Genomic DNA, 12,610 nt, shown 5'->3' on the forward strand with positions numbered 1-12,610 from the left:
TGATAGGGTTGCCTATACTGCCCTTTTCTCGACGTTTTGATATTCTGCTTTTTTCTTTATGCCTCCCTAACCTTCCATTCCCACATAGCTCTGACCTGGCCTTATCCTGCTTCCCTGCTGGGTTTTAGGTTGCCTGTCTTCTTTGGCCTTCTCTGGCCCTTACTGACTTTTGTTGTGCTTTGGAACTGCTCCAAGGCTAGCTTGGGCAGCAGCTCCTGCCTGTGGGCCTGTTGGCAGGCAGTGCTGCTGGATTCCTTGGCATGGATGGCAATGAGTTCAGGGGCCTCAGAGGGAATGGTGTGAAAGCAAAAACCTAAACTGTAATTGTGAACTGTAATTACTATGTCTTAGAGATCCATGAAACAAAACAGCTTCTCATCTGCAAACCTCTTGCCCAAGGACTGATAGTCCCTGAAATGCTGGAGGCTGTTGTTTATGGGAGATAACAAGTCACATATTTTCACTCCCCTAAACAATTTTATTTTTACCCATCTGAACCAGATGTGCTTGATCACATGTGAGTGTTAGGTACATAGGCAGGAACTACGTCAGGATATATGCTTGTCCCTGATTGGACCTGATGGGACATGCAATGAATTATGGGTTATCCTTGTTAAACCTTTGCAAAACTTGATTCTGGGTCATTTCCTGGGAAATGGGGTACAGACCTGGCCAGCACCATTCACCTGGCCAGCATTTAATGAAAGCTTGCTTCAAATTTGGTTTTAAACCGTCGTAGTGGTCTGATTCTTGATTGGCGGGATTGACAATGGTCCTATGCAAGTCTCTGGTCCCCTGCCAGGAGAACAAAACTTTTGTAAAACTGACTTTGTGTTTTGAGAGGAAAGCTTTATGCTGTCCAGTAGCTCCCTGGATGTATTCCCACGGTGCTAAACTTGGTGAAGAAAGTTGGTGTTGATTTCTCTCTGAATATGTCTTCTTGCTAGTCCTTATGTTGCCTCCCACCATGTCCTCATTCATTAGACTGAAAGAATAAGACGGCCTTGATGTTCTCCTGGTGTTCCAAAAGACAGTGGAGAACTAACAGCAGAAGAATACACCTTTGATGAACAAGGACATGTTCCCAAGCTCAATTTTGGGTTGTCCACCCATTACTCCAAGCCACCAACAGCATCATAACTTCTTGGCTTTCTCATCTGCTCTTTGTTCACACCAGTTACTTATTGATGCACAATTCAAACTTCAAAACGTAGCCTTGTCAAGAGCTATGTACTTATAGTCCCTGACGTATAGCTCTGCCAGTCCAATACATAACTCAACTTCCCCATTATTTTGAGGAAGGAAGGGAATAAGAAATGAAAAATAACAAACAAATGTGCCTCTTGATGGTAAGCAGCAGAGTTTCGTTTTACCCCACCAAGAGCCAAGTATAGTTAAGCAGACAATAAAGGTGATGGCAGATATTACATGCCACCAGTATTTCACACACACCATGTACCAGACATAGTCAGATGTGTTCCACCTCTTTGAGAAATTCCACTATTGGAACCTAGAGAAATCCCACTGCTTGAGATGAGTTGAGTCAGCAGATACTAGAGATGTTTGAAACTTTTCAGCAGCAAGCAGGTGTCTTAAAGAAAAAAATCCCTGTAGTGCACAGCTGCAGAGGTAATCCAGCTGCTGTTTCTGCAAAGCATACTTTTTTTTTTAAGTTGGATGATCTTTAAACGATTTGATATTTGGAGAAATGATGGTGACTTGTGCTTCATTGTTAAAGAAGAATAATTTTGTTTTTCCAGGTAAATCAGAAGACTGAAGCACGACATATACTCATATTTTCCCATAAACCCTTCTGTACTAGAGTTTCTGGCAACATTAAAAGAGCTCAGCTGATTCATCCCCTAACTTCCTGCAGAGCCAGGCATGTGCTCCAAGAAATCATATGAAGCATCCATTTCTCAATACTGTGGACACCAGTGTGCTCTGCAAAGATCAGCATTAGAGAGGGGACATTTATTCCCTCACCTTCTGTACATTCTGGCAGTGTGTACAGTTCTCCCATTAATTTATATCCAAGATTCACTTTGGGGTGAAGAAGACTGTCTCCACTAGAAGTACTTCTTTGCGCTGGGTCTCATTAACCCACTACATTCTAGGGGGTGTTCAGATACAAACAATGGTCAATATGAGGATAAAATCCAATTCTCTGGCATCTATGTGGAAGTCAACTCTATACAACCATTGTACTTCTTAGATTCCTAGGGGATCTGCAGAGGCAAGCATGGGAATCAAATTCTCCCTCCATCCATTCTACTTCTTTTATTCTTATAGAAGTTTGGATCCTAGGAGCAATAAACATCCTATATAAAATAATTTCAATCTGAATATATTTTTAGGGAATACAACTAGAAATAAAGATATTTGCTTAGAAAATTTGAAATTTAAATTTTTCAACAAAATAAAACTCTGGAGCTACAGATAGTCATGAACTGCCATATGTATGAGTGCTAGGACCAAACCCAGGTTTAAGTATGATTAATAAAAGCTCAGAGAAAGAAACTGGGGTTCAATCTGAAGATCTGAAAAGCAAGGTAGCAAGCCACTGGCTATTACCTCTACCTCAGACTGAAAATGGGCGAGATTCTATCTCCATGAATCCTGAAGACTCAACGCCCCATACTCCACACTCCCCTGAGATAATGTCTCTTTCTCCTTATATTCCTTTCCTCCCAGCCATATCACTCCTTCTTCCACCTGGGATCACTTTTGTGTGAGTTCTGTTTCTCTTTTAAACAGATTTAATCTTGTGCAGCTCAAGGTGGCCTTGAATCAACACAGATCCAAGGTGTGTGCCACCACTCCTTGGCCTGTATGGCTGACTAGTTTGGCTACTTTGCCCTCTGATCTTCAGACAAGCTTTATTTATTAAAACACAAATAAAATACCACTATACCAGGTCCTCCTCAGAAGCACCATCTGTTCTTAATCTCTGAACCATTTATCTAGCCCCCATCCACCTCCTTTATGTGCAAAAAATCTTTACCCCAACATTTTAAGGTTACTCAGGGCAAAGGGTTAAGGAAAAAGCAGAGTCAGGTAAAGGGGTTTCAGATGAATAATTATTTTATTAGCCAAAGGAATCTCCTATTATTTAAAAAGCAATAAAGATCATAGTTATGCTTAAAAACTTGAGGCGGTTTGTTGAATGTGTATGATACTGCAGTTAAATAAACAACTTTCATGTTCACGCTGAGTAGTACAATAACCTCTCCACTTCAGAAGGCTGTCACATTAAGGAGGAAAAGAGAGAGAACGAGAAGATGCTCATTAGGAGAGCAGGTGGGCGGCAGAGAGCTGAGTAAGCAGGGACTGACTTGTGCAGGTGTCTTCCCTTTGAGTTCCTTCCTGGTGCTACTCTAAAGCAACTTGCATTATGTAGGTTTGCAATTATTTTGCCTGGTGTTAATTAAAAACCTTTTCAGATTAAAATAAGTAACATTAGCTTTTAAAAAGACTACTAATGAACTAATGTAGTTTTTAATATAAGTATACTTTTTCTCTGGTTTTGATTTTATTCCTGAGAATTGATGGCAGACACTTGACATTTTACAGTATTTTAAACAAAAACACATTTTTCTTTGAGATGAAGTAAGCAGTTCAGAGGCATCAAGGGCAGTATGACATCATGAGGGCCAGCACAGTGTGTGATGTAATGAGGGGCAGCAAGGGGCTGAGCACTCAGTGTCTTGGTCTGAAGGTTTGTCTGCGCACCCTCTCCTCCAGACCCTGACATCTCCATCAGGATCAAGCCTATGCTATTACCGATATCCCTTGATGGTGTGGTAAGCTAATCAACACACCCTCAGAAAAGCTTTAGCAGCCTTCTTTTGCCTGTTTTCAATTCTTATTGGTTTTATTTTGAGAAATGTAACTGATAAAATGTATTACTATGACATGCTATTAATATAGTACATTTAAGCGGAAATTTAAAACGTTATTTTTTGAGATAATCATTAAACACTTACATGTTCAGAAGTAAAATTTTGGTGAAGAATAACATTAATATTGAGTTCCTTTAAGGAAGACAGATGCTCTACAGTGAGTCACTTGTTAAAAACAGTGCACTCAATTGCAGCCACTTGCTGTACTTCAAATGCCTCTGATTTGAACCTGAGACCCTTGGTTTCTTAAAGAGAAAAAATTCCCTTCAAACTTACAGACTTAGAATTTCCATGGCATCACCTTTTCCTTCCTATTTGGCTGGAGCACATAGCCTCCAAGTCAATCACTGGAATTACAGATGTTAGCAAAGAGGACATTTCTTCGGATGACTGAAGTAGTCTGTGCTTCAGATAACTAAAAATATGTAAATATCTGAGTTAGCATGTGTTTCAGACAACCAGGAAGCTTCAGGCAGCACCAAGCTCAATATCCCAGAGTGATGCTTAGCACTTCATTAACTACAATGTTTCTAACCCTACCTTACAGTCTGCCCCTTAAACAAACAAACAAGCCCAAATCTAAGGACAACTGAATACAAACTGGAGCATGGATCATCAGGGTTCTCATATTAGCATCACAGCTCAGGTCTTGCATTGGGACATTTGGAAAGTCTGAAAGCTGACCCTTAGGTAAGAGGAGTGGCTTTGTGTGACCCTCTCTCTAGATCCCAGTGCCAGTCAGTCAATTCTCAAGCACTCTTATCTCTTAACCCATTCCAATATCTCTAAGTGAATTCACTGTAAATTTATAGTGTAGATGGTGTTAGAGAATGTCAAGGCATTTAGGAATTTTAATTGATCAAATAACTTACCACATGAAATGAGACACCATTCAGTTGTACAGGTTATTTACATATGTCATATTTTCATGTTGTGAGATTTCTGAAATTATGTTATGAACTAAACCTATAAGTGAGCTTTATATCCCTTTTGATCCTATCAGTCACAAGGGGAATTTTGTTCTCTTTTTCTGCAAGGACTTTTAGAATTTAGAGTTAGAAACAGAAGCCATTCTATCACTAACTGCTTAAAAGACATTTCTGGCCATGCATGCTAGCCGGTACCTGTAAGTCTACCACTTGGATTGCTATGAGTCTGAGGCCAGTATGTGGACTACATATTGAGATCAATACAGCATATTTCTTTTTAAAGAAAAAGACGAAGTAAAAGATTCTGTAGACAGATATCGAATTAGCGACCATGCACATTCAAAAGAGAGCACTATGAAACTGATCTTAATAAAAATGTAATACTTGAGTGACCTCTGAAGGAGCAGGTCTGAGGTCACTCAAGTATAGAATGTACTACTGTTCTACATGCTATGCACTATGGCACAGTACTGTTTGCTAGCAAGGCAAGGGGCTGAAGATTGACACACATAAATATACACACAGACAGACACAGGGACAGAGACATGGGTCGTCCTCGAAACAAGAATGCCAAGAATGCCCCCCTTGAATCAAGAATGTCAACTTTACTGTGTTCCAGGGCAGCTTATATAGGGTCTCCTTGACTAATAGCCATGACCCAACTCTTAGCTGCCAGCCCACTAGAAACTAATCCCCAGCCACCAGGAACTCCTGAGGGTCTCATGCTCAGAGCAGATGCAAAACAGGAAAACAAATTGTTTGCTCAAAGCAACTGCAAGCATGTTTACTCAGGCAGGCAAGGGGTCACAGAAAATTCAGGGTCCGGGGGTCCACAGCCCCCAACACTGAGGCAGTGACCTCTACAGGAGCTGATTCAAGGGAGCAACCACTGTGGGAGCAGGTCTGAGCCAGAGACCTCTGCAGGACCAGATGTAAGTCAGGGACCTCCAAGGGAACAGAACTGAACCAGAGACCTCTGTGGAATGGGGCCCAAGCGAGGGACCTCTGCGAAAGCAGGTCCAAGCCAGGGATATCTATGGGAACAAGTCTGAGGCAGTGACCTCCACCAAGCAGGTCTGAGCCAGGGATCTCAGTGATACCCACAGGAGGAGGCTTGAGGAAGTAACCTCTACAAGTACAAGTCTGAGGCAGTGACCTCCACAGGAGCAGGTGCAAGGGAATGACCACTGAGGGAACAGGCCTGACCCAGAATCCTCTGCAGGACTGGGCCCAAGCCAGGGACCTCTGTGGGAGCAGGCCTGAGCCAGTGACCGCTGCTGGATCAGGCACAAGGCAGCAACCTCAGTGGGAGTAACTCCAACAAGCAACCTCTGTAGGAGCAGACCCAAACAATCTCTAGGATTGCAGAGTGATACCTGAGAGTACTGAACGACCTCCAGGAACACTGAGTGACCTCCAGGGTGACTAGAACTGTGACCCTGACTGCACCATGGGGAGCAACAATCTGAGCCTTGGATCCACTGGCACCTGGAAGATAGATAACCAGTGAAATAGCCCCAACTACAGCAAGGAGAGGGAAAGATGGGTAGACAAGGTAAGAAGATATTCAATACTACAAAAAGCAGTACAACACCCACAAAAACTAGTGGCTCTGTAACAGCAAGACTTGAACACCCAAATATAGATGACACAGAAGAAAATGACCCAAAAATAACTTTAGGAGAATGAATGTTTGAGGCCCCTAAAGGAATGAAAAATTTCCTCAAAGAAATGGAGGAAAAGACAAACAAAAAAATTAGAAAAAAATTAACACATTCCTTAAAGAAAACCAAGAAAAAGCAATTATACTTATGAACAAAACTATTCAAGACTTGAAAATCAAAATAAACACAATAAAGAAAACATAAATCAAAAAAATTATGGAAATGGAAAATATGAGAAAATAATGAAGAATCACAAATACAAGCATAAACAACAGAATACAAGAGATGGAAGAGATAAAATCAAGCACTAAAGGAACAATAGAGGAAATAGACTCATTAGTCAAAGAAATCATTAAATCTAACAAAAACTTAACATAAAATATCCAGGAAATATGGGACACCATGAAAAGACCAAACTTAAGAATAACAGGGATAGGTAGGTGCCGAGAAGTTTCATCGGGACGGGTGAGTGTGTGCTATCCTGGGGCGGACAGTCCCGGTAGAGAGCACAAACGCCCCTCCCCCAGCTCCTGCTGCAAAGCTTTCTCTCCTACACACCCGCCCCCACCCCCACCCCCAAGCCTGCCTTGTCTGCAAGGTCCTTTATTGTGGAACAGTTTCCTGCCCTTTCACTGAGGCTACCAACCCAGAGTAGTGAGGGCCTGACTAGAGGGCAGGCCTCAAGGTCCCCGCCAGGGAAAGCGGGCCCCTGCTGCTGGGGCTGCAGTCTCTGCTGTGATCTCCTGGACCTGCTCTGCCTGCGCCCTACTTCCCTTTGTCCCTGGCTCATTGGGGCATCCAGGAGTTCCTGTGTAGGTGCCGAGAAGTTTCATCGGGACGGGTGAGTGTGTGCTATCCTGGGGCAGACGGTCCCGGTAGAGAGCACAAACGCCCCTCCCCCAGCTCCTGCTGCAAAGCTTTCTCTCCTACACACCCGCCCCCACCCCCACCCCCAAGCCTGCCTTGTCTGCAAGGTCCTTAGCTGTGGAACAGTTTCCTGCCCTTTCACTAAGGCTACCAGCCCAGACCAGTGAGTGCCTGACTAGAGGGCAGGCCTCAAGGTCCCCGCCAGGGGAAGCAGGCCCCTGCTGCTGGGGTTGCAGTCTCTGCTTGTGATCTCCTGGACCTGCTCTCCCTGCCCCCTATTTCCCTTGGTCCCTGGCTCATTGGGGCCACCAGGAATCCCTGCATAGGTGCTGAGAAGTCCCATCTGGATGGGTGAGTGTGTGCTATCCTGGGGCGCACTGTCCCGGTAGAGAGCACAAACGCCCCCCCCCCCCCAGCTCCTGCTGCAAGGCTTTCTTTCCTACACACCCGCCCCCCACCCCCACCCCCAAGCCTGCCTTGTCTGCAAGGTCCTTTACTGTGGAACAGTTTCCTGCCCTTTCACTGAGGCTACCAACCCAGAGTAGTGAGGGCCTGACTAGAGGGCAGGCCTCAAGGTCCCCGCCAGGGAAAGCGGGCCCCCGCTGCTGGGGCTGCAGTCTCTGCTGTGATCTCCTGGACCTGCTCTGCCTGCGCCCTACTTCCCTTTGTCCCTGGCTCATTGGGGCATCCAGGAGTTCCTGTGTAGGTGCCGAGAAGTTTCATCGGGACGGGTGAGTGTGTGCTATCCTGGGGCAGACGGTCCCGGTAGAGAGCACAAACACCCCTCCCCCAGCTCCTGCTGCAAGGCTTTCTCTCCTACACACCCGCCCCCACCCCCACCCCCAAGCCTGCCTTGTCTGCAAGGTCCTTAGCTGTGGAACAGTTTCCTGCCCTTTCACTAAGGCTACCAGCCCAGACCAGTGAGTGCCTGACTAGAGGGCAGGCCTCAAGGTCCCCGCCAGGGAAAGCGGGCCCCCGCTGCTGGGGCTGCAGTCTCTGCTGTGATCTCCTGGACCTGCTCTGCCTGCGCCCTACTTCCCTTAGTCCCTGGCTCATTGGGGCATCCAGGAGTTCCTGTGTAGGTGCCAGAAGTTTCATCGGGACGGGTGAGTGTGTACTATCCTGGGGCGGACGGTCCCGGTAGAGAGCACAAACGCCCCTACACTAAGGATACCCAACCAGAGCAGTGAGTGCCTGCCTAGCGGGCAGGCCTCAGCAACCCCCGAAAGGGAGCGCAGGCACCTCCAGCTTGTACTGCAGTGTCGCCTGTGTTCTACTTGACCCCGCCCGACCCCTTGCATTCGGCCTTCTTTACGCGTGTCATTGGAATACCACGCATCCATGTTTTGGTGTTGAGGAGTTCACCTGGAAGAGAACGGTTCCTGCCCCTACACTGAGGAGATACACCTAGAGAGTTAGTCACAGCAAAGACTGGTCCAAGACATCAGGCCTCTCCTGGCTCCATTTGAAGGAAAAGATGGGCAGGCGCCAATGCAAGAATTCCCCCAACAACTTGAAAGGCAACGTGACATCACCAGGATCCAGGAATCCCGAAATGAGAAGTGTACACCCTAATCCAGAAGAATTAGAAGAATTCGACTCAAAAGTGAATTTTATGAAAATAATAGAGGACCTTAAACAGGAGGTGAAAAACTGCCACAACCAATTAGAGATTACAAACAAAAAGGTAGAGGAAATGAATAAATCTCTCAAAGATACCCAAGAAAACCAAGAGAAACAAGAAAAAGTAATCAAACAGGTAAGGGAAACGGTTCAAGACTTGAAGAATGAAGTGGAAGTAATAAAGAAAACACAAACCGAGGGAAGGATGGAGATGGAAAATTTGAATAAACGAACAGGAACTACAGAGACAAGTACCACCAACAGATTACAAGAGATAGAAGAAAGAATCTCAGACACTGAAGATACCATAGAGAAAATAAACACTCTCATCAAAGAAAACAGCATAACCAACAAATTCTCATCACAAAACATTCAGGAAATCTGGGACACAATAAAAAGACCAAACTTAAGAATAATAGGGATAGAAGAAGGAGAAGATCTACAGCTCAATGGTCCAGAAAATATATTTAATAAAATTATAGAAGAAAACTTTCCCAACCTTAAGAAAGATATTCCTTTGAAGGTCCAAGAAGCATACAGAACACCAAATCGACTGGATCAAAAAAAAACATCTCCTCGTCATATAATAATCAAAACACAAAACATACAGAATAAAGAAAGAATATTAAGAGCTGCAAAGGAAAAAGGTCAAGTTACCTATAAAGGTAAACCTATCAGACTTACACCTGATTTCTCTATGGAAACCATGAAAGCCAGAAGGTCCTGGATAGATATACTGCAGAAACTACGAGACCATGGATGCAAGCCCAGACTTCTATACCCAGCCAAGCTTTCGTTCACTATAAATGGAGAAAACAAAATTTTCCAGGATAAAAACAAATTTAAACAATACGTAGCCACAAATCCAGCCCTTCAGAAAGTAATTGAAGGAAAATCACAAACCAAGGAGTCCAACAATGCCCACAATAACTCAGACATCTAATGACCCTTCACCAGCACAACTTGAAGAAGGGAAACACACAAACTCTACTACCAAAGGAAAGAAGGAAAGAAAGGAAAAATGACTGGAGTTAACAACCACTGGTCATTAATATCACTTAATATCAATGGACTCAACTCACCTATAAAGAGGCACAGGCTAAGAGATTGGATACGAAAACAGGATCCAACATTCTGCTGCTTACAAGAAACACACCTCAACCACAAAGACAGACATCTACTCAGAGTAAAGGGCTGGGAAAAGGTTTATCAAGCAAACGGACCTAAGAAACAAGCAGGTGTGGCCATACTAATTTCTAAGAAAGTTGACTTCAAACTAAAATCAATCAAAAGAGATGGAGATGGACATTTTTTACTCATAACAGGAACAATTCACCAGGATGAAGTCTCAATCCTGAATATCTATGCCCCTAATATAAAAGCACCCACTTATGTAAAAGAAACGTTACTAAAACTCAAGGCAGTCATCAAACCACACACACTAATAGTAGGAGATTTCAACACTCCTCTCTCACCAATGGACAGGTCAATCAGACAGAAACCTAACAGAGAAATAAGAGGATTAAGGGAGGTAATGAATCAAATGGACTTAACAGACATCTATAGAACATTCCACTCAAATAAGAAAGAATATACCTTCTTCTCTGCAGCTCATGGAACCTTCTCGAAAATAGACCACATACTCGGTAACAAAGCAAACTTACACAGTTACAAAAAAATATCGGTAACCACCTGTGTCTTATCAGATCACCATGGATTAAAGTTAGAATTCAACAACAATGCTATCCCCAGAAAGCCTATGAACTCATGGAAATTGGACAGTCAACTACTGAACCACACCTGGATCAAGGAAGAAATAAAGAAAGAAATTAAAGTCTTTCTTGAATTCAATGAAAACGAAGACTCATCATACTCAAACCTATGGGACACTATGAAAGCAGTGCTAAGAGGAAAGTTCATAGCATTAAGTGCCCACATAAAGAAAACGGAGAAAGCACACATTGGAGACCTAATAGCCCACCTTAAAGCTTTAGAAAGAAAAGAAGCAGACTCACCTAGGAGAAGTAGAAGACTGGAAATAATCAAATTGAGGGCTGAAATCAACAAAATAGAAACACAGAAAACAATCCAAAGAATCAATGAAACAAAAAGCTGGTTCTTGGAGAAAATCAATAAGATTGATAACCCCCTATCCAAACTAATCAAACGGCGGAGAGAGAATACGCAAATTAACAAAATCAGAAACGAAAAGGGAGACATAACCACAGACACAGACGAAATTCAGAGAATCATTAGATCTTACTACAAAAACCTGTATGCCACAAAATTGGAAAATGTAAAAGAAATGGACACTTTTTTAGATAAGTACCATATACCAAAGTTAAACCAGGACCAGGTGAACAATCTAAATAGACCCGTTAGTCGCGAAGAATTAGAAGTTGTTATAAAAAACCTTCCCACCAAAAAAAGCCCAGGTCCAGACGGCTTTAATGCAGAATTCTACCAGAACTTCCAAGAAGACCTAATACCTATACTCCTTAATGTATTTCACAATATTGAAACAGAGAAGTCATTGCCAAATTCCTTTTATGAAGCTGAAGTTACTCTGATACCAAAACCACACAAAGACACAACCAAGAAAGAGAACTACAGGCCAATCTCACTCATGAACATCGACGCAAAAATACTCAATAAAATACTGGCAAACCGAATCCAAGAACACATTAGAAAAATTATCCATTATGATCAAGTAGGCTTCATCCCAGAGATGCAGGGCTGGTTCAACATACGAAAATCTATCAATGTAATCCATCATATAAATAATCTGAAAGAAAAAAACCATATGATCATTTCATTAGATGCGGAAAAAGCATTTGACAAAATTCAACATCCCTTTATGATAAAGGTCTTAGAGAGATTAGGAATACAAGGGTCGTTCCTAAATATAATAAAAGCTATTTATAGCAAGCCGTCAGCTAACATCAAATTAAATGGAGAGAAACTCAAAGCTATTCCACTAAAATCAGGAACACGACAAGGTTGTCCACTCTCTCCATACCTCTTTAATATAGTGCTTGAAATTCTAGCAATAGCAATAAGACAACATAAGGGGATCAAAGGGATTCAAATCGGAAAGGAAGAAGTTAAACTTTCATTATTTGCAGACGATATGATAGTGTACATAAGCGACCCCAAAAACTCCAGCAAAGAACTCCTTCAGCTGATAAACACCTTTAGTAGCGTTGCAGGATACAAGATCAATTCCAAAAAATCAGTTGCCCTCCTATACACAAAGGATAAGGAAGCAGAGATGGAAATCAGAGAAGCATCACCCTTCACGATAGCCACAAATAGCATAAAATATCTTGGGGTAACCCTAACCAAGGAAGTAAAGGATCTATTTGACAAGAACTTTAAGTCAATGAAGAAAGAAATTGAGGAGGATACCAGAAAATGGAAGGATCTCCCTTGCTCTTGGATAGGGAGGATCAACATAGTAAAAATGGCAATTCTACCAAGGGCAATTTATAGATTCAATGCAATCCCCATTAAAATCCCATCAAAATTCTTCACAGATCTTGAGAGGACAATAATCAACTTTATATGGAGAAACAAAAAACCCAGGATAGCCAAAACAATCTTATATAATAAAGGATCGTCTGGA

The 12,610-nt window shown here is 42.8% G+C and overlaps 1 pseudogene; it reads left to right on the forward strand.

The window, feature by feature from the left end:
• The first annotated feature begins 1,078 nt into the window (after nucleotides 1-1,078).
• Nucleotides 1,079-1,907, forward strand: LOC130875681 (poly(A) RNA polymerase GLD2-like; annotated as a pseudogene).
• Nucleotides 1,908-12,610: the final 10,703 nt, after the last annotated feature.

The sequence above is a fragment of the Chionomys nivalis genome, chromosome 6, assembly GCF_950005125.1.
Source record: "Chionomys nivalis chromosome 6, mChiNiv1.1, whole genome shotgun sequence".
NCBI lineage: Eukaryota > Metazoa > Chordata > Mammalia > Rodentia > Cricetidae > Chionomys > Chionomys nivalis.